At 47.1% G+C, this 27946-nt stretch overlaps 1 long non-coding RNA gene across 1 annotated transcript in view; it reads left to right on the forward strand.

Annotated features, from left to right (window-relative positions):
• Positions 1-306: 306 nt before the first annotated feature.
• LOC142022261 (uncharacterized) overlaps positions 307-27946 on the forward strand; it is a 51048-nt gene continuing 23408 nt past the window's right edge. Inside the window, exon 1 of the long non-coding RNA XR_012647894.1 lies at positions 307-462. This is a non-coding gene — a long non-coding RNA (uncharacterized LOC142022261). The remainder of the gene's footprint in view (positions 463-27946) is intronic.

Raw genomic sequence — 27946 nt, forward strand, 5'->3', positions numbered from 1 at the left:
GCCCCCAGGCCCAGCATTTCAAAGGGGCCTGTGCAGACTTAAATAATATAGATGTATAGTTTTGTAGATTTTTTGTTGTATTATTATAGACTCTGTTATGACTTTCTGCTAGTTAACACATACATACTTTATTATTCTGTTCACGCAGCAATACGTTAATTTTTAACACATGTCTTTGCTCCTGCCATGCTGTGCAATCCTGTAAATGTGTGCCTGGGTGTGTGACTGAGAGAAAGAATGGCCATAAAAGGACCTTCAATACTCAAAGGATCAGAGGTGGAGCCGAGCACTCGGGGCAAGGCAAAACAAGGCAGAGTGACTACCTCACAGTTGGAGGCAGGCACCCCTTTGATGAGGAACGGATAAGGACTTTTCCAGACAACAAAGTTAGAGCAGATTGGATCAGGACTTTCCCAAGAGACCAACACGTTCTGGCCAACCTGCATGCGAAGCAACACCCAGGTGAGGTCACACCCAGAAGGAAATGCTGGGAACTGCTTGGTGCTGTCTGACATGCTGTGCGTAAGGCCTGATAAAGCAAAACACATGGGGAAAACCCGATAAAGAATGGGGTGTCCTGTCTTAGTTTTTGGGTTCCCTTCTGCTACAACATGGAGCACCAGTCTTGACAGCAAGAACTTGGCTCTACCCCACTCCCATTCCTGATCTATGTGGCCAGTAGGTCAGGATGGGCAACAAACTAGTAACTATAATATCAGCAGGATGGATGGGTGGGTGGGTGGGTGTGTGTAAGAAAGCATGTGCTGCTTTGCTATGTTGTTCAACACGTGTGGCATGGTGCCTTATCTCCCTGAAAAAGATCCTGTGTCCTTCTTTCAAGCAGAACACCTGGAGTTATGGCCTCTGCTGCTGCTACTTTGGTGGTGGTGGTGGCTGAAGTTCTGGGCCCCTTTGACATGCTGTGGCAGCACTACTCCAGCGAAATGCAGCTGCGATGGAGTTGGGGGGAGGGGTCTAGCACTGGGCTAACTGCCCTTGGCCCCGCCCCTTCCTGGCCACGGAGCCAGGCCCCTCTCCAACCTTGCCCCAGGGCCTGCAGTGGCTGTTGGCGTTGCTGTGCTCTGGTCAATGAGACTTTCACGGTACCTTAATTGAAGAAGAATTGACATCAACAGCACCCGCCACCCTCCACCCTCCCAGTTTGTAGTGTCACTGATCCCTTAGCAAGTGATACAAATGTGTCCTGCTATAATTAGAACTTGAAAATGCTCATAGGGCAGTGGTTATATCTGCTATTTTTTAATTTTGTTACGCCTGCAGCTCTAACAGCTTCTGGTTTACCTCTTATGGCTCCGATCATATTTCGATTTAGCTCAAAATGAATTCAGGACATTCAGACTCGGCTTTGCTTTCAATCTCTTGTTTATTCAGTTGTACTAGCAGATGAGAAAGTTGGTAAAAGTCCAATAAACACATCAAGTTCATTTCAAGTCAAGTTATGGTTTTGCCCCTGACTCATAAAAAGGACACCGGGGAAAAGACAACCCACCAGCCCAGGATTTATGCGACTCCCATAAACTGCTGTTATGTTCTAGCAGGGTTTCTAAGAGACGCTAGCTGTGACAGCACTGCACAGTGCAAGCTGGTATGTCACTGGAAGGCAGAGCGTGTAAACAGTGGGGTAGAGCATGGTTAGGGTACCACAGCCCACTGACGTTAGTTGGAGCAGCCCCTAGTGGTGCTCCAGCACAGCCCGGTGTGCTAGGTGCTGTACAAACAGATGCTCAGAGATTGTCCATTCCGTGAAGAGCTTACAACCTAAGTCCCTGATCCTACATATACGTGTGCACATGCTTACCTGTGTACACATGAAGAGCTTTATTGATTGCATTGAAGAGGAGACTGCAGAACTGAGGTGTAATTTAAAACAAGATCCTGTCAGAGAGCATGAAGGAGGTAGGATGAGGTAAAGTGTTACATAAATACTTGCACAGATGGATGATGCCAAGTCAAACTTTTTTTTATTCACTCCTTATTTCTAGTCCCTGATGTCCTCAGCCTGGCCAGTCTTCTAGCGTCAGGCTTACACTGTTGTCATTTCATTGATTTGCTGGGAAGAGTACCTCCCTATACTCACACACCTTTGTTAGGTTTGTACTAGCTCTCCCCCTCTACTTCCCTTCAGCGCTTCCTTTTGCTTTTTGTGTTCGTTGCTCTTTTCCCCAGCATCAGGCTTTTCATTCCTCCCTTCCGATATTTGTGTTTCACTTTCTCCACATCCTGTCATTAAGTGAGTTCTTGAAGCTGCATGGAGTGTCCCTGTTATTTCCTTTCCCTCTGTAAACACTCAGCTTTGTCCATCGTCTCTGCTATGGTAACGCCAGAACTGTTTCATGTTTACAATAGTTAAAATGAAACACGGCTAATGGACAGCATTTGTGTATCCCTCTGATAGTGCTGAGGAGGCAGCGTGGACCAAAGAATAAGGTATTAGACTGGGTAGCAGGCCATGAATACTGTTCTCCCTGTGTGACCTTAGGTGAACTCCTCATGCACTAGTTTCATTATCTGTAACTTTGGCTAAAATAAAGTGTTTTGAAATCTACTGGTGAAAGGCACTAAATAAGAACTAGGGGTTATTTATTATTCTTACAGATTTTCAGAAGAAAAGCACATATATATTATACATATATACACACAGAGATATTGAGAGAGAGAGAGCGCATCCACCCCAAAACTCAAGAGATGTAGCCTCCTGTGACACAGGGGGGTATGTCCTGTTTTAATGTCCTCCTCATTGAGGCAGCATTAGGTTTGTTTTAATGCCTGGTGCAAGCAGAAGCTAACACACGCTCACAAATGGCATGTCCCCATTTTACAGGAGCATATATAATATACAGTTCACAGGGAACTCACTTCCAGGCCCTGGTTGAGCTCCCACATCTAAAATTTACAAACCTACTCTTCAGTTAGGTCCATCTCCTAGAGCAGTTCTCAGCAACCTTTATCACCTCCTGTCACACTTCAGCACTTGTTATACTGTCACAGGATACTCAATAGATATATAACCCAATCTCCTCCCTGTCCTGCAGAACCAGGCACGACCACCTCCCCACTCTAACCCAATCCCCTACCCCTCCTTCAGAACGAAGCACGTCCAGCTCCCCACTATACCCCAATCTCCCACACCCTCCCCCTGATCCAGGGACCCCACCGTCCCCCCCACACTCTAACTTGATGCCGGCAACATACAAGAGACACCACGCCAGAGGTACTGCTGCGTGCTTCTCCCACCAAACGGTGGGGCACATGTGCAGAGAGGTGGGTGGCACTCCTGGCTCATGGCTTTGAGGAGGAGCTGCATTTAATGGCCCAAAGAGCTCATGTGGCTCAAGAGCCATGGGTTGGCCACCCCTGATTTATGCAATTAATTTAAAATGTTTTTTTCTCAAAATTTGACAGCATGTTAAGTGCTACTTCATGGCACACCAGTTGCAGAGCAAAGTCAAAGCCTGTGAGGAAGCCGCTGTTCACTACAATCACATGGCTTCTACTGCATTTCTCCTCCTTGGCTTCCTGTTTACATAGTCCAGTCCTAGGGCACCACAAGGCCCTGTCTATTAAGGGGTAGCGCACCCTTCACTCTAAGACCACATCTACACTTTAGACATTAACAGTGGTGTAGCGATATCACTGCAGCATCACAACCATAAGGTCTCCTGTGTAGCTACGTGATGTCAGGGGGGAGAGTTCTCGTGCCCGCATAATGAACTCACCCCCAGTGAGCAGCGGTAGCTGTGTTGGTGGGAGAGTGCCTCCTACTGGCATATCAGTGTCCACACCAGTGCTTTTGTCAGTGTTGGTTAGTCAGGGGAGTGGGTTTTCATGGATCGGATTGACAAAAGTTTTGCCAACCAACTTGCGAATGTAGACAAAGCCAGAGTGATATTATAACCCCTCTGGTAATTCAGGACCTTATAATTCCCTGATTTTGGTGCAGAACTCAGTGAAGTCAATGGTACAATATTGCACTGAGACTGTGAGAGCCATTGCTGATGACAGGCTTTAGAAAGAGAGGTGGCCAGGTTAAAAATCAACCAGGACACAGTAGCTGTTCCTTTTGGGAACAAGTCAAACATTATCCTTCTACATTTGATACTTCCCACAGTGAATTCTTCTCACCCCTTTTCCTGATAGCCAAAACCCCTCTCTATGGCAGCAGGAGATTCTTAGATTGCACGTGAGCCTCTTGAATCTAGCGATTTTGGAAAATAGGCTATGTGGGATGATGGGAAGCTCCGGCCCATGGGTGTGGGCGCATGATTTTTGTTTTGAAGGTGATTTGGAGGAGAGGGGTCTGGGGGGCAGAGAGCAGAAGTGGCTTGCAAGTGGAGGCACAGGGTTGGGGTGGGAGGGTGTGTGAGGGGGACAGAGGTGCAGAGTCTGGGCATGAGGGTGAAGGCTGGGGCTGGAGCTGCTTCCTCCTCTCCCTGCCAGGGGCTGAACCACAGGTGTTCCCGGATCAGGGATTGTGGAGGTTCAAGTGTCCCATTATCCTGCTCCTTCCCCGGGAAGGTGTGGCTGCCAGCTCACCACAGCCTTTAACTAGTTCCCTTAAACTTCATCGTCATTTGGTCTGTAAATTAAAATTAAAGCCACGGCACAGCAGGGCTAGATTTAAACCATGCGCCAGATTGTGCTGACCCTCACTTTGGGAAACTGAGGCAAAGGAACACGGAGCCCCACAGAAGCATTAGGCTCAAGTTACCACTGCCAGAAGCGCCACCTTTAAGCTCAGGGTACTTGGATGTGTCTGGTCATACAATCCGCATTGAAACAGATAAAGAACTTCTGGCCCCAGTCCCCCTCACTCTTTCATTCCTGCTAAACAGAGAGAGCGCCAGCAAATTCCAATGAGTCACACCAGTCTCAAAGTGACACGTAAGTGAAATCAGCATCGGGCCCACTTTTCAGTTTGTCCAGCTGGCAGACTCAAGAAGGCCACATTGTACCCATTATATTTTGGTTTCTTAGCAACCAAAAGGACAAGAAGCAGTCATTGTTTTTTTTAAATGAATGCTTATATTTTGCAAATTGAGACAATAAGAGAAGCACCAGTATGGCATATCAGCATGCAGCTGTTCAATCCATCTCTTGAATAGAACTAGTTACAAACCTTCCAGTAGCTCACAGAATGTACTCAAGCAAGATTAAAAGGTGGCAATTTGGATGATCAGCTGACTGAAGAATTTAAAAAATAACAGTAATTAATCATGGTGCCACAGACGTTTTAAAAAGAAATCAAACAAGGGTGTTATTAGAGCAGAGTCTCAGTTTCAATCTTAGTTAAAAATCCCAGTGTACTTTGTATCATCTTTCCCTATGATCTGCCTAAATAGAGGTTGTTGGGTTTTTTTAAAAAGATCCTGGGGCTAAATTTCAAATAAGCCCACTGTTTTAATGTTTGGAGCACAGCTATCTTTCTGGGCAATCTGCCAAAAGCCATAAATGAAGTAGAAATTCTGAGTTTGAAGTCATTTCGTCAAATTAGTTTCAGCTGGATTAAGGCCAAGTAAAGCAGCTGCTGAAGAGACTAGAAATCACACTTCAAAAATGGTGTGAGAAGATGGGAAATAATTATTCAAAAGCTGTGTCAATTAGCATGAATATTTGGCAGGTGAATGCAAGATCTTTTTGAAGAAGACATTAACAATCAAAACAACTTTAGTTAAGCAAGTCATTCCAGAAGGCATAATTTCACACATTTCTAAAGGGCCCATCACTGAAGCTGACCCGTCATTCATCGACACCCTAGAAAACTAAGAACAACATTGGATTTCCTTTAAACAGATGCATTGCTTGCGCCCCCTGCCTCAGATATGATCATTTTGGGTCTGAGTCTAATGGTGCTTACACTGATTAAATGAGAGTAACTTCACTCAAGTCAGTGGAGTTACATCAGTTTAAACCAGTGACAAATGGAGGACCTGATCTAATGCCCATGGAAAACAAAACAAATACCTACCTCAGCGGGCATTAGAGTAGGCTCAAATATAGAATAAATCCTCACATTTGTTTAGGTTGATAAAGGTGTCTATACATATGCTTCAGATGCCCTTGATATTCTGTGACCACACTGCTCATCGTCAAAATACAGTAGGGTCTCGTGGCGAGTGCCACATTTGCAATTCAGTTATTCATGAGTAGCCTCACTTCCCTGCGGCTCCAGGGCCAGGAGTGCTGGCAGCTGCTGCAGCTTCCCTGGAACCCTGGGTGGGGAGCGCCAGCAGCTGATGCTTCCTGGGGCTCTGGGGCAAGGACTGCCCATGGCTGCTGCTTTCCAGGGCTCTGAGCCACCCCCCCGGCCCCATTCACAAAAATCAACATTCACAAGGGTTCTGAACACACAACCCTTGTGCATGTTGATACCCTACTGTGTTTCAAGTGCAGCTGAAGGCTACATTTTCACCAAATCAATGCGAGAAAAGTTTGGAGCGAGTGCAAAGATTTGTTCTCTTCCTCTTGTGCTCCCCACTGATGCTAGTTACAGTCACAGTCTTCTGATCCCTTAAATCCAAGGTCTCTTCCAGGTTACAACTGCAGAGTGTGCTAACTTGCTCAAATAAGGGATGGGGGTGCACTTTGGGCACGAGACAGCAGAGCTAAGGCAGTATGAAAAGCATATGGAGCACTCTTTGAAAGTGCAGTAGAGCTTCTGGTCTGCAATGTGCCCTCCACACTCAAGGAGGAATTCTGAGTCAGCTGGAATACCTAGTGTAAAACAGCCTTCTTTAAACCTTCATTGGGTTAAAGTCATAAAATATACTGACAGACATTATTTTTTCAGCCACAATCTGCACACCTATGCAAGATGAATTAAAGTTCTCTGACCATTTTGTCATTCCAGTGGTATGGAAGTTCATGAAGTGAATTTCAGACTCAGATGTCTATGAGAAAGTTTCCAATTTAAACTAAAATTTCTGTTTTCTCAGTATTGTCTGAGTAAGAAACAGCCAAATGCTAGACTTTCAGGTAACCTGGGCAGTCATCAGAAATCTTAAATTAGAGCTGAGAAAAAAAAACCCCCAAACTGTTACATCCTCTAGTCCATCTAGTTGCAAACAAGGGACACATTTTCCACAGATGGAAGCCACGGGGTAATTTTTAGTTGTTGGGAGATTAAAAGGTGGTGTAAGTTGCATTTCAGGTGGGTCAACAGGGGTATATGTGCTGAAGTGATGTCTCTTGCACCATTCTGGTATTCAGAGAGTTTGCAATAACTTACATTTGTATGTATGAATGAGAAATTGAGTGGAATGAGGAAGGCTAGTGGGGTATAAGATGAAGTATGAACATGTGTCCATGTATGTACTTTTCAGAGTGTAACACTGATGGACCTGGATTGTTGGCAGGAGGGATTAAATCTGCGACTTTACGAGCTAAAGCCCTGTGCTCTTCCAGATGTGCTAAAAGGCAGCTGGCTCTCAGCCAAGGCTGTAGAGCAGAGATTTCACTCTTCCTAGTATATGGTCTCAGTGCCTCTGGGGTTACAAGAGGTTTGAAAATCTCTCCAAAAAGAAAGGAAAGGATTAGTCACTTACTTGACTTAAACCCCTGTACTCTGGGTGGAGCATAGGTCATTAGTGCTACTTTACAAATCAGGGATTTGTTGTACAAAATGCATCATTTATATAAAAAAAAATTGAACTGGATGATTAGAGGTGGCGTCACAGAGAAGGATTTGGTTTCTTCGACCATGGGATTGTTTCAGGAACAAGGATTGCTATGAAGAGATGGGATCCAACTAACAAAGGCTACGTCTACACGTGAAGCCTACATCGAAATAGCTTATTTCAATGTAGCAACATCGAAATAGGCTATTTCGATGAATAACGTCTTCACGTCCTCCAGGTCTGGCAACGTCGATGTTCAACTTCGACATTGCGCAGCACCACATTGAAATAGGCGCTGCGAGGGAACGTCTACACGCCAAAGTAGCACACATCGAAATAAGGGTGCCAGGCACAGCTGCAGACAGGGTCACAGGGCGGACTCAACAGCAAGCCGCTCCCTTAAAGGGCCCCTCCCAGACACAGTTGCACTAAACAACACAAGATCCACAGAGCTGACAACTGGTTGCAGACCCTGTGCATGCAGCATGGATCCCCAGCTGCAGCAGCAGCAGCCAGAAGCCCTGGGCTAAGGGCTGCTGCCCACGGTGACCATAGAGCCCCGCAGGGGCTGGAGAGAGAGCGTCTCTCAACCCCTCAGCTGATGGCCACCATGGCGGACCCCGCTATTTCGATGTTGTGGGACGTGGATCGTCTACATGGTCCCTACTTCGACGTTGAACGTCGAAGTAGGGCACTATCCCCATCTCCTGATGAGGATAGTGACTTCGACGTCTCGCCGCCTAATGTCGAAGTTAACTTCGAAATAGCGCCCAACGCGTGTAGCCGTGACGGGCACTATTTCGAAGTTAGTGCCGCTACTTCGAAGTAGTGTGCACGTGTAGAGACGGCTAAAGAGAGGAAAGAGCATCTTCACAGGCAGGCTTGCAAACCTTGTGAGGAGGGCTTTAAACTAGGTTCATCGTGGGGACGGTGACACAAGCCCTGAAGTAAGTGGGGAAGGAAGAAGGTACAACAAAGGAGGACCCTTGATTCAAAAGGAAAACATAGGCCAATCAGCTAACTATCTAAGGTGTTCGTACAAAAATGCAAGAAGCCTGGGACACAAACAGGAAGAACTAGAGGCCCTGGAACAGTCAAAGGAGTGTGAGGTAATTGGGATAACAGACACTTGGTGGGATGACTTACATAACTGGAGCACTGTCATGGAAGGGAATAAACTGTACAGGAAAGACAGGCAGGGGAGAAAAGGAAGAGGAGTTGTGCTGTATGTGAGAAAGCAGCATGATTGCTCAGTGCTCCACTATATGGAGGGCAAAAAGCCAATTGAAAGTCTTTGGGTTAAGCTTAGAGGCAGTAGCCACAGAAGTGATGTTGTGGTTGGTGTCTACCATAGACCGCCAGATCAGGTAGATGATGGTTTCTTCAGACAACTAAAAGAAGCTTCCAGATCACAGGCCGTGGTTCTCATGGGAGACTTTAATCACCCAGACATTTGTTGGGAGACCAATACAGCAGCAAACAGACAATCCAAGAAGTGTTGGAGAATGCTGAGGATAACGTCCTGGTACAAATGCTGAAGGAACCGACCATGGGCTGTGTGCAGCTTGATCTGCTGCTCACAAACTGGGATGAACTAGTAGGAGATATAGAAGTGGGAGACAACTTGGACTGCAGCACCATGAGCTGGTAGATTTCAGGATCCGGACAGAAGCAAGAAGGGTGAGCAGTAACATACAGACCTATGATTTCAGAAGAGCAGACTTTGACTCCCTGAGAGAACGGATGGGCAGGATCCACTGGGAAACAGATATGAAGGGGAAAGGAGTTCAGGGGAACTGGCAGTATTTTAAAGAAGTCATATTGAAGGCACAGGAACAAACCATTCTGATCCACGGTAAGAAAAGCTAATATGGTAGGCAACCAGCTTGGCTTAACAGGGAAAGCCTTGGTGAGCTCTAACTCAAAAAGGATGCATATGAGAAAGTGGAAACTAAGATGGATAGATGACTAAGGAGGAGTATAAATATATGGTTGGAAAATGCTGGGGAGTAATCAGGAAAGTGGAAGCACAGTTGGAATTGCAGCTGGCAAGGAATGTGGAAGGCAACGAGAAGGGTTTCTACAGGCATGTTAACAATAAGAGGGTTATCAGGGAGGGTGTTATTGGATGAGGGGGGGGTAACCTGATGACAGATGATGTGGGAAAGGCTGAAGTACTAAATGCTTTTTTTGCCTCAGTCTTCCCAGACAACATCAGTTCCCAACCTATGGCACTAGGCAATGCTAATTCTCATTCCCGCTTCCCTTGCTGAAACAGGGCAGCTATAGCAGCATGCTTGGGCCACCAGCACGTGGGCCCAGAATGGGGAACAGGGAATACCAGAGTGTCAGGAGCTGCCATTTGCAAGGCGAGTGCATTAGTGCACATTGCAAGTCTGTTTCCCTCGATGCTGATTGGTAATTTGCGACGTGTTTCCAAAAGCTGGCAGAAAGATCCAAGCAGCTATTAGTGGCGCTCTGCACAAAGAGCTCAGTGGAGCTGCCCAGCCTAACTGCGCTTGCAGATGAGACACACCCCTTGCAGTTAAACGATGAAGCAGGAACCAGTGAGTCCTGCCATTGTTGCTACCTGGCAGAGATGGGAGCAGGGGAAAAGTGGGAAGTAAGAAGTATTATAAATGTTCTGAGTATTACTGTGAAATAGGTGAAAGAGGCACTGCTGCACAGTGCCAGGCCAGGCCAGACTCCTTTCAGCAATTCCGGGTCTAGGACGAAACAGTCAATGAGCCCCTCTGCATGTACAAGCCACGCCTGTGTGGCCATAGTCCCAACATTGGGGTGGTGCTGCACCTGCACTGGCGGGTGCCCAGCAAACTCTGGCTGTGCCGCTGGCCGGGCTCTTCTGGCACAGCCAAGGTTTCCACATGCCCGCCTAATGGGGTTGCCAACTGCCTAACTACAGAAACCGAAAGACCCTTGCACTGCTCCTTCTCTGAAGCCACGCCCCGTCCCACCTCCTCTGTGAAGCCATGCCCCTATCCCACATCTTCTCTAAAGTCACACCCCTGTCCCCCTTCTCTAAAGCTTTGCCCCAGCTCATTTCTCTGTCACTTGCTCCCCCACCCTCACCAGCTCTCTCCAGGTTGAGGTAGGGAGTTGGAGTATGGGTGGGAGTTCAGGGTACAGGCTCTGGGCTGGCTCTAATTTGTAGGTTGAGGTGGGTGGGAGGGGCAGCACTTACTTCAGGTGGCTCCCAAACGTGACCTGCACACACCTCTGGCAACAACTCCTAGGTGGTGGGAGTGGGGGAAGGCACGGGATCACCTCATGCTGCTGCCTGCAGGCACCTCCTTCCCTGCTGCAGTTCCCAGCCACTGGGAACTGCAGAGTTGGTGCATGGGGCAGGGGCCATGCACAGAGACACTTCACCACCTCAGGGCTGTAGGACTGTGCTGGCCACTTCTGGGAGTGGTGTGCAGCCAGACAGGTAGGAAATCTGCAGCTGGGGACACTGGTACCCTTTAAAACCCCTGGGCAATTGCCCCCTCTGTTGTCCCCCCACCCTGTGAGTAGGTCTGTCCATGGCACACAAAAACCATACGTAAAGCAACTTGTAATACTGCTAATTGCCATCAATCATCTGATAGTTTCATAAGGAGGAGTGAACCAGGCCTTTGTTATGTTTAGCTGTGTGTTTGAATGGTCAGGATTTGATGTTAGCTAATCCCCATTCTCATCTACTCTTTCTCCAGGTCCCTGGAGGCTGAGAATGAAGTGGGAGGAAAAATGGGCTTGTTGTTGAGTAATTAACCATCTCCTGTCATTCTCCAAAGAACAGAATTGTTTCATATTGAACATAATCCATGTGAAAAGCAACAAAGATGGAAACATCATGGTCTCTAGTTCGGGGTGGGACCAATTATGATTAGGGTCATTGTCATTATTGAGTGATTTTTAATTATCATCAGAATAATTTATTTTAAGGTGTAATTGCTAGGATAAGAACTTCACTGACAATGGCTCACTGTAATGTAGGAAAAGAGCATGAAATCCCAGAAGCACTTGTGAATCTCCAGGAAAGACATTTTTCAGAAAGGAAAAATGTGTCATTTACAACAGCCAGATTTTAGCATCCCACACCCATAAGATGACTGAGCCTATTTCCAACTGACCATAGTGGATTTTTTCCATTGGGTTCAGTGTTCAGTTAAACATCTTAGCAGCTGTTTTATGGTTCATTCAACTTAATAGGGCAGGTGTCAGCAACCTGCAGCTCTGGGGCCACAAGTGGCTCTTTAAGGAGCCATTTGTGGCGCCAAGAGCCACCACTGATTCCACTTGTGGTTCTGGAGGCTGCCATCACTTAAACAATGTCTGCAGTTAAAACTGGATTTAGTTTTTTTGTGTAAGAGGAAGAGGAAGAGCTCCCATGCTGGAGCCATGAAAAGAAACAGGAGGCAGGGGGCAGCAGCAGTGGAGGAGCAGAGCAGGAACCCAGCTCCCCCAGCAGCGTGCTGCTCATCAGCCAACACCCGTGAGTTGTGGGAGGGTACCCCCACACTGTTTCAGGGACATGAGGGAAGGAAGCAGCCAGCTCTACCCCTGGGCCATGGCCAGCACTGCTTCCTCCACTCCCAGCCTGGGAGGGCCTCACCCTCATCTGGCTACCGCCCTGTTTACACCCACCCAGCTGGTGCAGCCTGCTCTGCATGCTGTGCCCAGTGGTGGCAGCCAGGGAGAGAACAGGCAACTCTGCTCCAGCCACTGAGGGGAGCCACAGCCAAAGGGAGAAGAGCGATGGCTGCTCTTCTGCCAGCTGTTTGCTCCTCCATTCCCAGCTGCCAACTCTACCAGCTCGAAAGTGCTCATCTGCAGCACCCAACACTAGCACTGCCGTTGCCCGGACCGCACCATCCACCTACGCTGCAAGGGGGGCAGGGTGGGTACCAGCTCCGAGCTGCTTCCTCTTACCTCAGCAGCTGAGGAAGATGGGCAGTGCACAGAGTGTCTGAGGTAGGTAAATCCTGGGGATGGAGCGGGGGTGGTTTGGGGCTGAAGGAGTTAAACCTGGGGCTTGGGGGCAGGTTTGTGGGATATGGGGTGAAGCTTGGATATAGGGGGCAGATTTGGGGGTTGAGGCAGGTAGAGCCTGAAGATGGGAGTAACAAATTTCTAACTGACACAAACCGTTGTGTGCACACTGTTCTTAAAATAGGGGTGACAAAAAGTAGTCTGACTATTTATTAAGGACCGTCTCATATTCACGTGCATTGTGGCTCTTCCTGTATTGATTTTGCAACCAACTTTGAAAAAATGGCTCTTCTCGCTCTATGGGTTGCAGATCCCTGCTACAGGTCAACATGATGTTAATCTTTTTATACACAGAAACTGAAGTGATAGCAAAGGATTAATTCCTCTAAGATGGAAAATCTTTTCTGGCATTATAAATCCATCTACTCTCCATCCAAAAGAAAATTAGCAGAAAGGAATTGTGGCAAGTGTACCTTTATTTCTGAGCAAGGGAAGGCTCTGTCCCCAGAGAATATATATCAGTGGTTCACTCTCAAGCTGAAGGGCATATTGAATGGAGTCCCACCAGGATCATTTCTGGGTCCAGTTCTCTTCAACAGCTTCATCAATGATTCAGGTATTAAAATAGAAAGTACTCTTACCAAATTCACCGACAGACAGCCTGCCAACCTTAAACAAATCCTCACCAGCCACCACAAATCACAAACCAGTGGCTCTAGGCCTGGAACCAGCCCCTGCAACGGTCCTCACTGCCAACTCTGCTCACATACCTACACCAGTGACATCATCACAGGACCTAACATCAACCATACCATCAGGGGCTCCTTGACCTGCACATCTACTAATGTAATACATGCCATCATGTGCCAGCAATGCCCCACTGCAATTTACATTGGCCAAACAGGACAGTCTCTACGTAAAAGAATAAATGGATATAAATCAGACATCAGGAGCAGTAATGTACAGAAGCCAGTGGGGGAACACTTCAGTCTCCCTGGACACTCAGTGGCAGGTTTAAGGGTGGCAGTCCTGAAACAAAGACATTTCAAAAATCAAATGGAGAGAGAAATGTCTGAGCTGCAATTTATTTGCAAGTTTGACTCCATTAACCAATGATTAAACAGAGACTGGGAGTGGCTCACATCTTACAAAGGCAGCTTCTCTGCCCTGGGTGTTAAGATCTCCCCATTAGACTCTGACAATGGCTCACATCCCCCTGTCTGATCTGACTTGTTTTTTCCTCTTTTGATACCTACTATTGCAAGTGGGCCATTTCCACCTTGCTGAATAGACCTTGTCAGCTCTGACCCTCCCTTTTTCTGGGACCTCATTCTTTAAATACCCCTCTGAAACCACCCTCCCCCCACTCATGCATCTGATGAAGCGGGTCTTTGCCCACGAAAGCTTATGCTCCAGAATAACTGTTAGTGTATAAGGTGCCACAAAACTTCTTGTTCTCAAAGTTACGGACTAACACAGCTACCTCTCTGATACTTGTCATAATAAGAAACAATCTCTGCATCAAAGAGCTTACACTCTCGGCAGACAAGACAGACACAGCATGAGAGAAAGAAACTATTATCTTTATTTTACAGATGGGGAAACTGAGGGACAGAGAAGTCATTTGTAACCTGCTCCGGATATCACATTTTGGGGTGAAATACGGACCAGTGAGAGATTGTGTCACTACATGCCCTGAGTGTCTGTGTTAAGCAGTTCTATTTCAGCAAATCTAATTCCAGCAGCTGGCTTGTAACCCCAGACACATTCTGGTATCTAGTAGCCATGTGATGCCAACATACTCCCAGTCCTGAATTTTCCAAAAGCCACGTGCTCTGCAAAGTTCAGTCTTTTCTGGGCCACTCAGAGGAATAATAAAGATTCATTGACTCCTATAAATAGTCAGCGTCCAGCAGCTTGCCACATTAACTGGAGTTAACAATGTCAAGTCACTTGGGGTGGTTTAGATTAAAACAAAACAGGCTTGTTAATAACAGGACATAGATAAAAAGTGATGGCAAATAAAAGAAATAAAGATAGAGATGGCTACATGCACATATGGGTGAAAAACACACATCCAAACCCCTATCATATAATCTAGCAAAGTACAAGCTTTGTTACAATGGTTTCTCTCAACAATCATGTTTTCTCCAGCATGGGTGGAAGCCTCTCAGACAGGATCGTCTACTGAAGTACAGGGAGTTGGCTCCCCTTGTCTTCCAAGATGAAAGGCAATTTAGGGGGTCTTTGCCCTTCTTTTTATGGACCAGCCACTCTCTGAAGTAGATTATTCTGCAGCTTACTCAAAAATGGGAGTGTTGGTGGCATAGGGTTTGAGGAGGGAGTCCATGTAACTGGATAGTCTGGTGGTAATGGTGCCAATACTCAAAATGATAGGGCGTCCAGGGTTTCCAGGTTTGTGGATTTTGGGAAGGAAATAGAATAATCCAGGATGGGGCTCAGATGGTGTGTCTGAGTGAATGAGGTCCCGAGTAGCAGCAGGGAGTTCCTTAAGTAGTTGTTGTAATTTCCTTTGGAATTCCAAAGTGGGATCAGCGGAATGAGACACAATCTCAACTATGCTGAATGCCTTGCTGTCCACAGTCTCAAAAATAACCCAGACATCATAATCAAACCAGCTGACAAAGGGGGTGCTGTTGTCATCATGAATAAATCAGACTATGAACAGGAGGCAGCCAGACAATTCTCCAACACCACATTTTACAGACCTCTCTCCACTGATCCCACTTTGGAATTTCAAAGGAAATTACAACAACTACTTAAGGAACTCCCTGCTGCTACTTGGGACCTCATTCACTCAGACACACCATCTGAGCCCCAGCCCGGATTATCCTATTTACTTCCCAAAATCCATAAGCCTGGAAACCCTGGACGCCCTATCATTTCGAGTATTGGCATCCTTACCACCGGACTATTCAGTTACGCGGACTCCCTCCTCAAACCCTATGCCACGAACACTCCCAGATATCTCCAAGATACCACTGACTTCCTGAGGAAATTACATAACATTGGAAAAATTCCTGATAACACCATCCTTGCCACAATGGATGTAGAGGCTCTGTACACTAATATTCCACATGAAGACGGATTACAAGCAATCAGAAATACCATCCCTGATGTCACCACAGCCAGTCTGGTGTCTGACTTCTGTAACTTTGTTCTCACACACAATTACTTCCAATTTGGGGACAATTTATACCTCTAGATTAGTGGAACTGCTATGGGCACCCGCATGGCCCCACAATAAGCTAATATATTTATGGCTGACCTGGAACAACGATTCCTCAGCTCTTGACCCCTATTACCCCTCCTCTACTTAAGATACATTGATGACATCTTTATGATTTGGACCCATGGTATAGAGACTCTAGAAGAATTCCACAGACACTTTAACAATCTACACCCCACCATCAATTTATGCCTCGATGACTCCATGCAAGAGATACATTTCCTGGACACTACAGTGCTAATCAAGGATGGTCTGATCAGTGCCACACTGTACCGAAAACCTACTGATCGCTATACCTACCTACACCCTTCTAGCTTTCATCCTGCACACGTGACTAGATCCAGTGTTTACATTCAAGCTCTTAGATACAATCGCATTTGCTCTGATCCAACTGACAGAGGCCAAAAACTACAAGATCTTTACCAAATATTCATAAACCTGAATTACCCACCAGGAGAAGTAAAAAAACAAATTGACAGGGCCAGATGAATACCCAGAGACCAGCTACTCCAAGACTGGCCCAAAAAAGCCAAGAACAGAACACCACTGGTCATCACCTACAGCCCCCAACTCAAACCACTCCAACGCATTATTAAAGACCTACAACCTACCCTTAATCAGGATGCCACACTCCAGAAAGCCCTATGTGACAGGCTTGTTCTCTCCTACAGACAACCTCCCAACCTTATAAGGATCCTCACAAACAGCCACAGTTTATACCCCAAGCATACCAGTCCTGGAACCTTTCCTTGCAACAAAGCCTGCTGCCAGCTCTGTCCACATATCTTCTCTGGAAATACCATCACTGGACCTAACCAGGTTACTCACAGAATCACGGGCACTTTCTCATGCTCCTCTACTAACATCATATATGGCATCATGTGCCAACAATGCCCAGATGCTTTGTATATTGGACAGACTTCTAACTCCCTTAGACAAAGGGTTAATGGGCACAAAACAGACATCAAAACACTCCAGATCCACAAATCAGTTAGTCAACATTTTAATGGAATGGGGCATTCTGTTAACGACTTAAGAGTATGCGTGTTACTGAAAAAAATTTTCGCACCGTTATTCAACGGAAAGCAGCCGAGCTGTCTTTTATATTCCAATTTGGCACATTAACATGTGGCTTGAACCGGGATGTGAATTTTCTGAGTCACTATAGGGGCTCGTCTGCATACTTGGCTTAATCTAATTCTTGACCTTCCCCCCACAAACCCCTCCACTCTCTAATTTGCTCACCTTGATCATTTTTTTCTGATTCGTCCTCCTTGATTACTGTTTTTGGTTCTCTGTGCCTTAAATATTGAGTCTGTTCTGGTCTGGCTATGGTCTGAAGAAGTGGGTCTGTCCCATGAAAGCTCACCTAATAAACTATTTTGTTAGTCTTTAAAGTGCTTCTTGACTGCTTTTTGTTTTGATAGTATATAGACTAGCACAGCTCCCTCTCTATTACTATTCATAGAATCCCAGTGAGGACAATGGGCCTTACCCAGCCCCATCACAACAGAGACATAGGTGTTCTCTTCATCAGGGATTTGTTTATTCCATCTTGTCTGATCTTTGGCTGAATGTGCTAGAGGCTTCCTTTCACTTTCTCCAATTATAAATAGAATTTGCTCTTGCTTTATTTTACCAATTTTAAAATTAATAATCCCCCGGGTTTCCTACAGTAGGCAGTAGACATTCGTATCTCTTTAAGCAAACCCCCATTTGCTTGCCTTAGATTTCGTCTCACCACCCCAATTATCAACTTATTTTACTTTGTTAAATGGGTTTTCAAGGATATGCTAAACACTGTTAATTTTCTTTTTTTGGTAAGCACTGCAGATACACACAGCTGAATATTTTGGACCTTCCTATCAGAGATGAATAAGAAACATATTAAAACCTTATTTCTGTGTATCTTAAAAAGCCTGGTAATTTTCTCCATCATCTTCAAGACACAACATTCATCTGCAGCTGTTATTTAATAAGATTTGTGTCATTTACAAGCATTTGCAATGCAGTCTCCAAATAAACACAACTGAAATGTAATTATGAGTAGGAAACATGCTTGCTTTCTCTCTCCCCCGCTCCCTTATACGCAAACACACAAAGAAATCTATTTGTAGAGTCTATTTTCTTTATGTTAAATAGTTTAACTTGCACCTGCCTCAAGCTTTTACAAACTAGATGACATTTCTGCAAATTACTATAGTACATAGAACTGCGCCAGAATTCATACATTTGACAGTAAAGAGAAACCAGTGGTTGGCCTGTATCAGACAACTCAGACTCACAGGGCTCCAGCTGCAGAGCTGTTTCATTGCTGAGTTGACTTCCTGGCTTGGGCTGGAGTCTGAGCTCTAGTATCCTCCCATCCTGAAGGGTCCTGGAGCCTGGAAGTCTATGCAGAAGTGGATCAGACCCGCAGCCCCATGAGGCTGAGCTGCCTGGCACAGGCCAGCCATACATTCTTCTTTGCTGGGTAGATTTTTTGATGCAAATATAACCCTTCTGCCGGTAGCAGCTGGCAGCAGCCAGGACCGGGTTCAATATCTAGGGGTTCCTTTTCATCCATTTCAAACAGAACCGGCTCGAGCCCCTACCCAGTAGCCTGGGAAATTCACACACCCCTGGGCACCTCAGAGAGGCAATGCTTCCCCACTCGCAAGCACAGAGCCTTAGTGTAGAAAAGAAACTTCTCATGAAAGAGGCAGAGAAGTCACATGGCATAAGCTTGGAAAAATACCACACCCAGAGTTCATAACCAACCCTCAAGTAACCATTCCAGCTCAAATGGATTGAGCAGTGTCCTTTGCCTCTCAGGTTTACCAGTCCCGTCCCCCCTATCCCCCACCTCCAGCTGCCTCACAATGCTCAGGGGAGGGGAGCTTTTTGCAATCCATATCTTACACAGCCATGATGACCGCTCTGTACCCCCACAACAACTACAAGCATGGGTGAGACTCAACAGTTCTTGCACTTGGTGCTAGCATAAATTGTGACTTTACAACAGCACGTTGTTTACAATAGACAAAAGTCCATTGCTTCATCTGCTACCCATCAGGCCTTCTTTGCAAAGCATTACATATGCACACCTTTCCATTTTCGTGCAAATGATCACTAAACAATACATGCCTCAAATTCCTTCAGCAGGATTGAGCTGCATGTTACACAAAAATCTGGACAAAAAAAAATCTCATTTAAGCTGATCAGTGCAGCACATCCCCTCTACCGTAGGCCTAGTTATACTGGGAAAAATGTGTGCACTGATATAAATTATTCACCTACAGGAGCCTAGATAAGAGAGCTTGGTATAAGGCACCGTTATACTGACACAACTGTGTCCACATCAGAGCTTTTACTGATAAAACCATTCTGGCAAATAGTACACCCCTAACTGACATCGTTATGCCAGGAAAACTTTTCTAGTATATATTAGTGTTTCTCAACTTTTTTATTTTTTATAAAGTACCCCTTTTACAAAAATTATAAATACCCCCAAACTTCTCTCACATACCCCTAAGGGTATCACCAGTTGAGATATGTGGTCCTAAGGTTAGCTGCAGTTTTGAAACAAGTGCCATTCAACCTTTCCAGATTATTGTACCCTTTTCAAGAGTGAAATTTGTTTTGCATACTACCAAGTTACACTTTCCTTAAAAACTACTTACAATAACATGCAAAAATATCACAGCAGACTATTACTGAAAACTTGCTGACTTTCTACCATCTTACTATCAAATCAACGACTTGGAACAGAAATATTGTACTTACATTTCAGCGTAAGGCATATGAAGCAGTAGAAACAAGTCATTGTTTGAATCAACTTCTAAATCAGTGGTTCCTAAGCTTTATGGGATCATGCCCCCCTTTTGATTTTTGAGAAACCCTCAGCCCCCCCCACCTCTTCTTTAACATCATCCAACCCCCCTTTTAACAAAAAATTCAATTAGTTATCTAAAATAAACACAAAAACTTGATATAAAAATGTTATTTACAATTAAAAATAAGCACAAATAGTTTTTCTTGGCCCCCTTGAAGGTGTCTGGTGCAGCCTCACCTGGCCAGCTACCTGAGCCCCATACCAGCTGCCAGAACTGACCACTACTTCCACCTGCCCACCTGAGACCTGTACCATCCAGGCCATCCATCCACCCACCCGCCAGTCACCTAGGCCAGCTGCCTGCCCGCCCACTGGCTGCCTGAGCCCCACACTGCTGGGACTGGTTGCCTGCCTACCAGCCGCCTGCCCCAGCCACAGGCTAGATGCCCGAGCCACCCACCAAAGCCCCACGCTGCTAGGGCCAGCCACCAGCCTGCCATCCCGAGCCACCCAAGGCCCATGCTGCTGGGGCCATACACTCAAGGCCCACGTTGCTGGTACCAGACGCCCACCCACAGCCTGAGCCACCAGAGCCCCGTGCTGCCAGGGCCAGCCACCAGCCCGAGCCGCCTTAACCCTACGATGCAGGGGCCAGCTGCCCAAGCACCGTGAGGCCCACTAGCCAGCCGGCTGCCCAAGCCCCCAGGCTGCCCACCCAAGGCCCTCCCATCCCATAAAGCCAGGCACCACCAGCCCCCTGTTCTTACCCCATCCCCCTCACCCAAGCCAGGCACCCCCAGACCCACATCTAACCCCATTGTCCTCCCCTCCACAACACAAGGGGGCTTGGCCTTTCAAAGTAGCAGCAGTGGCAGCTGCAGCTCCGGGCCCCTTTGAATTGCCATGCCAGTGCTCCCCTGACCGCACATGGCTGAGAGGGAATGGGGTGGGAACCAAGAGACACAGTCCCAGGGGCGCTGAGGTCCAAATGTCCTAGGCCCCACCCCTTCTGCCACTGGCCCCATCCCTTTCAGGGTGCAGAGCCAGGCCCCCTTCCTACCTTGCCCCAGGGCCGGCAGTGGCTCTTGGCAGCACTGCAAATGCCACAAAACATTGTCCACTGCCAGCGACACCAACAGCCACTGTGGGCCTCAGGGCAATCTGGGAGGGGGGCCGGCTCCATGCCCAGGAATGGGTGGGGCCAAGCGCAGAAGGGGCACAGCCTAGCGCATTCAGTCCTCAGCGCTGCCCAGACCCTTGTGATGGCCCCTCTACTGCTCCCTCACAGCTGCATGCAGCAGCACAGTTGTGGCAATTCAAAGGGGCCCGGCCTGCGAGTCACCACTGCTGCCAAAGTAGCAGGTGTGGCAGCCAGAGCTCTACGCCCCTTTGAAATACTGACCCTAGGGCAATTGCCCCCTTTGTACCTCCTCTCTGTGGGTCTGTCCACTGCACGCACACGCCTTCACAGCTGGACAGACCTTTCGGAACCCTTTTGAAGAAGCACAAGGAGCTATCACTTTAGCTCACCTCTCAGCCATCCAGGGATGGCTCCACACATACCAGGGATTTCTATGATTTGGAGTAGCTAACCAGGGAGCCAAGCAAGCGAGGAAGAAAGAAACTGCAGAAATAGAATAAAAAGCAATCTCTTCGCAAGCAGAGGGAGTGAACGCCAAATGTTTGCTGGACAGTTTTTTGTGTGCAAAGGCAGGTCACACAAAGATGAGCTCTTTCAAGTGAGCTTCATAGGGGTTAACTTTCTCTGATTTCCTGTTTTCTTGGCGTTGGTGTCTGTCCATGATCTATGTGCAGAATTCCAATTGGTGTTGATGGGGCTCCTGCGTCTGGAATTCCCAGGTGCAGTCAGTTTGCTTTCTGAAGCTTGCCTATTTTTTTAACTTTATTTCTGACTGGCAGTGTATACATGTGTATACATCTCCAGTTATAGTGGACAATCGGTGTTCTGAAACCCTGGCTGCAGTCCATCCAACTGTTTAGGCCACTGTGCTACATTTTCTTATAGATTTATGCTGGTTTCTTCCAGAGTGAGACAGGGTGCAGATCCCTGAAGGCAGAAAGCCCCCAAAAGAGAGACGTGCCTGTCCTTGTGTAACCCTTCTGCTGGAAGGAGTCGGCAGCAACCAGGGCTGGGTTCAATATCTAGGGGTTCCTCTTCATCCATCTCACATAGAACCAGCTCGAGCCCCCACCCAGGAGCCTGGGAAATTCACACACCGCTGGGCACCTCAGAGAAGCAATGCTTCCCCACTCGCAAGCACAGATTCTGAGTGTAGAAAAGAAACTTTTAATGAAAGAGGCAGAGAAGTCACATGGCATAAGCTTGGGAAACTACCACACCCAGAGTTCATAACCAACCCTCAAGTAACTATCCCAGCTCAAATGGATTGAGCAGTGACTCTTGCCTCCCAGGGTCACCAGTCCAATACTGTAACCAGCCAATCCACACACCCAAACTTTCTTCATACTCCCCTTTTCAAATACCCCACTTACAGTCTGTGCAGGCCCTGACACATCACCCTGATGAGTTCCCTCATTGAATCTGAGGTAATGCCCCCTTTACGCTGGTCCAGCGTTCCGCTTGCTCCCTGCCAGCTGCCTCACCAGCCATCCGCTGGTCACACCATCCTTCTGTCTGTTGCTCCTCCTACTGGCCAGCTGCCAATCATACTGTCCGTCCCCTGCTCTTCCTACTGGCCAGCTGCTTGTTATGCTGTCCATCCACCTGCTGCTGCTGTCTTGTGGGTTTTGCTGTAGGCAAAACCCTCTGACTCCAGCTCTCAGTGATTTCAGCTCTGGGCCTAGCCCCAGCATCTACCAAGGTGGATTCTCACAGAATAACTATAGACCTATCTTTAGGTATACCTGTGAACAGTGGGGGGAGAACTAGTCAAACCTGTCTCACAGCTGTATAGCCAAAAGGCTTCCAGACAGCTGGTTCAACCACCAGTAGTAGTAGGCATCCTTCAGTCTGCATAGACTATGGATCGTGCCCTTTAAAGTTTCAATTGAGGACTTCATTTACAGTGTCTGTTGTGACTATAAAGACCCACACGAGAGTGACAGTCCTTGCTGCATCTCTTGCAGATGTAGTGGGTGTCTGGCAAGTCCTTAGTGTGCTTTCTGTGCGCTCGCTTCTCCTCTGCTAGCTGTCTGATCTTCATCTTGCCCTTCTGAAGGCCCTTGTGTAACCCCTGCCTCCATCTGCTGCGGTCATCTGCTAGATCTTCCCAGTTGTCCAGCTCGATGTCTACCTCTCTGAGGTCTCTCTTGCAGACATCTTTGTAACGCAACTGGGGGCGTCCGGGAGGTCTTTTGCCAGAGGCTAGCTCACCATACAGGATGTCTTTTGGAATCCTTCCATCGTTCATCCTGTGGACGTGGCCAAGCCAGCGGAGTCGATGCTGCCTGAGGAGGGTGTGCATGGTTGGGATTCCAGCTTGCTTGAGGACGGCAGTGTTGGTCACTCTGTCCTTCCATGATATTCCAAGGATGCGCCTGAGGCAGCGCAAGTGGAAGACTTTCAGCCTCTTTTCCTGGTGGGCATACAGGGTCCAAGTCTCGCTGCCATAAAGGAGGGTGCTGAGGATGCAGGCTCTGTAGACTTGCATTTTGGTGTGAGTGTACAGCTTGTTGTTATTCCACACTCTCTTGCTGAGTCTGGACAGAGTTGTGGTCACTTTTCCGATCCTCCTATTTAGCTCAGTGTCCAACGACAGGGTGTCAGTGATGGTGGACCCTAGGTAAACGAACTCGTGGACGACCTCTAACGTATAGTTGTCAATGCTGATTGATGGGGATTCAGCAACATCCTGACCGAGTACGTTCGTCTTCTTTAGGCTGATGGTAAGCCCAAAGTCCTTGCACGCTTTGGAGATCTGATCCAGCAGTTTTTGAAGCTGGTCTTCTGTGTGAGACACTACAGCAGCATCATCTGCGAACAGCATGTCTCTAATGAGGACTTCTCGCACCTTAGACTTAGCTTTCAGCCTTGCAAGGTTAAACAGTTTCCCATCGGATCTTGTGTGCAGCAAGATGCCCTCTGTTGAAGATCCAAAGGCATGCTTCAGGAGGAGTGCGAAGAAGATCCCGAACAATGTTGGAGCAAGCACGCATCCTTGTTTGACGCCACTCCTGATTCTGAAAGCATCCGATAATGCGTCGTCATATTGAATGGTTCCTCTCATGTTTTTGTGGAATGACTGGATCATCTTCAGTAACCGTGGAGGACAGCCTATCTTGTGGAGCAGTTTGAACAGACCATCCCTGCTGACCAAGTCAAAAGCCTTGGTCAAATCGATGAAGGCTATGTAGAGTGGCTTTCTCTGCTCCCTGCACTTCTCCTGCAGCTGCCTTAGAGAGAAGACCATAACAACGGTAGACCTCTCTGCGCGGAATCCGCACTGAGATCTGGGGTACACCCTCTCAGCAATCTTCTGGAGTCTGCCAAGGATGACGCGAGCGAACAGTTTACCAGTGATGCTTAGGAGGGAGATTCCACGGTAGTTATTGCAGTCGCTTCTGTCTCCTTTGTTCTTATACAACGTTACAATGTTACCGTCACGCATATCCTGTGGAACCTCACCCTCTTTCCAGCACAGGCACAGTAGCTCATGCAGGGGTTCCATGCCTCCCCCTTTTCACTCACACAATGCTTTGAGGGACGGGAACCCTCTGTAATCCATATTTTACACAGTACTGATGTACCCCCACAAAACTTCAAGCATTGTTGAGATTCCACAGTTCTTACACTGGGTGACAGCATACAGTGTGACTTCACAACAACGTGTTGCTTACAATAGACAAACCCTCTGCTTTCCCTGCTTTACAAGGTATTACATATGCACTCCTTTGTATTTTCATGCAAATGATCTCTGCAGGACACATTCCCCAACTCCTTCAGCAGTATTGACCTCCTGCTGGCACATTCCTTACACCAGGAGTAGGCAGACTGAGCTGTTGAACCTCTCAGTGAGAAGATAGCACCTCAAACACCTTAGTGGTGTCTCTTTCATTGGACCAACTTCTGTTGGTGAGAGAGACAAGCTTGCCAGCTTACACAGAGCTCTGTCCAAGCATACAGCAGGCCTGGCATTGATAAGAGCCTGGGATCCCCGTGGTGATGGCTCACCTAACAGGGCCCTTAGGAAGAGAGCTGAATACTGAACCACCTGGAGAAAGTTTTGTGAGGACTAGGGGTCCTCTCTATTTTCTTCCTAGAGGACTTCTCCATTTGTTGTCTGCTTTGCTGGAGAAGGAGCCTGTCGCCTTCTCCTCACATGTTGTCTGTATAGGTCTTGTCTCAGCGGTGTTTACTGGAAATAGCGCAATTGGAGATTTCACTGTGCTCTGACGCTGTTCTGAGAATCTGGCTGCAGGACTACAGCGAAGAAGTGTGATTTGTAATAAATAAATGGAAGCTCAATCACTATTGAGAGAGGACTGGTTTCCAATATGAGAAGCCAATTGGCGAGAATGTTAGCTCTGAGGGCAGGTCTACGCTGCACAGAAAAGCCCAGGGCTGGCCTGTGCCAGCAGACTTGGGCAAAGGGGCTGTTTAACTGCAGTGAAGAGCTGCGTCTACACGTGCACGCTACTTCGAAGTAGCGGCACCAACTTCGAAATAGCGCCCGTCGCGTCTACACGCGTCGGGCGCTATTTCGAAGTTAACTTCGACGTTAGGCGGCGAGACGTCGAAGTCGCTAACCTCATGAGGAGATAGGAATAGCGCCCTACTTCGACGTTCAACGTTGAAGTAGGGACCGTGTAGACAATCCGCGTCCCGCAACGTCGAAATTGCTGGGTCCTCCATGGCGGCCATCAGCTGGGGGGTTGAGAGATGCTCTCTCTCCAGCCCCTGCGGGGCTCTATGGTCACCGTGGGCAGCAGCCCTTAGCCCAGGGCTTCTGGCTGCTTCTGCGGCAGCTGGGGATCTATGCTGCAGGCAGAGGGTCTGCAACCAGTTGTCAGCTCTGTGTATCTTGTGTTGTTTAGTGCAACTGTGTCTGGGAGGGTCCCTTTAAGGGAGCGGCTTGCTGTTGAGTCCGCCCTGTGACCCTGTCTGCAGCTGTGCCTGGCATCCCTATTTCGATGTGTGCTACTTTGACGTGTAGACGTTCCCTCGCTGCGCCTATTTCGATGTTGGGCTGAGCAACGTCGAAGTTGAACATCGACGTTGCCGGCCCTGGAGGATGTGTAGACGTTATTCATCGAAATAGACTATTTCGATGTTGGCTGCACGTGTAGACGTAGCCAAGATGTTCAAGCTCAAGCTGCAGCCCAAGCTCTGGGAGTTCCCCACTTTGCAGTCCTAGAGCCTGGGCTCCAGCCTGTTCCAGAGTTATATACAGTTAGGCCACTGTCAAACAGCCCAGTGAGCCTGAGTCGGCTGGCAAGGCTCAGCCCCACATCTTCACTTGCAGTACAGATGCACCGTGAGGGAATAGGATGTTCTCATTGCCAACAGCAAGAAACCAAGAGGATGAAATCTCATTGAAATGCCAAATGTGAAAATCTCTTGCGATGGAGACACAGCGAAAGAGAGGTCTGTTCTCAAAATTGGGCTTTTATGACTCTCCCTATACATTTGCCGTACAAGGCAAACATATGCACAACACTGCTGACAATAGACTGTTACAAAGTAAATCGTGCTGTTGATTAAGCGATTCCTCCAGAATGTGAAAGCACTTGGCAACATGCTCAGAAGGACTGAGTGTTACCACATACTTAGCAATCTCTCTAATCTTAATGTGAGAGCCTTTCAGTGTTGAAAATGGGTTCTCGGCTCCCTCATTCTCGAAACTAAGCAAGGGAATCTGAAGATCTCGTGAAGTAACCAAGGTGACCAATGGGCTGAGGAGGACAAGACTGCAGGCTGGGTAGACAACCGTTGGACAGTTCATCTGCTACTTGCTGTGGGCCTTGCTGTGGCCATCATTGACCTGGGAAGGGGCAAAAAGACTAGAAGGCAGAGGAAATCCTGATGGGCCAGGCAGAGGTTTAGAAGGGACACTGTGGCTGTATAGCAGGAGAACCACAAAAACAAATGCTGGTTGAGACTGCCTGGTGTAACCAAGGATTTAAGGATGTTTGGAAGAACTTACTAAAAATCTGTCAGGGATGGTGATAAGTTCTGCTGTGAGTGCAGGGGACTGGACTCAATGACCTCTCGAGGTCCCTTCCAGTTCTATAACATAGGTATAGCTCCATAATTTAGGTTAGACTTGCTAATTGGACTTGAAGATTAAAGGCCCGTACCCACACCCTGAACAATTTAAACCCCATAGGGCTAGAAAAGCTCCAGGACTACAGGTAGTCCTGGAATTCCCAATGATTACAAAAGTAAATTTAACAAGACTTTTCTTTATTTTCTTTTACAGCAGGTTGATTTAAAACAAAAAGTTGAATTAATATAAAAGTACAAACTGAGTGGTATTGAAAAATAGAGACAGTCAATGTAGACTGGCAGACTATGTACCTTTTTACTATTTTAGCCCACCATACTGATTGTGGTTTGCATTAGTTACTACAGTTTATATTTTGGTGGATACTATACTTACTCCCTCCCAAGAAGCCTAGGAGTTGAGATCCTCTGCTCCATGGACAGCGAGGAGAGCTCATATGATAGTAGTACAAGGAGGTTGAGGTTAGAAAAGCGAGAGCCGGTACTGGAGAAAAGAAATCAAAGTGAGGCAAGAGTCTTAAAAACTCTTTGAGGAGTCTCTTATGAGCCGCTCATGAACTTTTTATTTCCTATTGCCAGGGGTTATTATAGTCCCTTTTACATCACCTTAATTCCACCTTGACAATACCAAATTAGACATTGGCACCCTAGGAATTTATGGAGTACACAGGTGTGACTGGTGACACTCATTGGAGGTGTCATGCTGAATATGCCTGAGGTGTGATGTTATGGCCTTGTGCGTAAGCTTTGAGAAAGGGTAAGAGTACTCAGACATACCACCTTGGTGACCCTTGTTTTACTTTTTCCCAATAATAGGATAGGTGCAACCCATGGGCTTGATGTTACTGATCTTTGAGGCATGCTCTGTATGACAACCATCCCTTTTTCTAAGTTGGTGTGTGGTTAAAAGAGTACAACTTGACAGTTAGATCCAGGGCTTGTACTGATATGAATTATCTTTATGCCTTGTATTTAGGGGTAAAAATATGGGAGAAAACAGAAGAAAAAAACTTGCAACAAGCTAATTCTTGCAGAGCAGAAAACAGAAAAAT

The sequence above is a fragment of the Carettochelys insculpta genome, chromosome 1 (genome assembly GCF_033958435.1).
Source record: "Carettochelys insculpta isolate YL-2023 chromosome 1, ASM3395843v1, whole genome shotgun sequence".
Taxonomy (NCBI): domain Eukaryota; kingdom Metazoa; phylum Chordata; order Testudines; family Carettochelyidae; genus Carettochelys; species Carettochelys insculpta.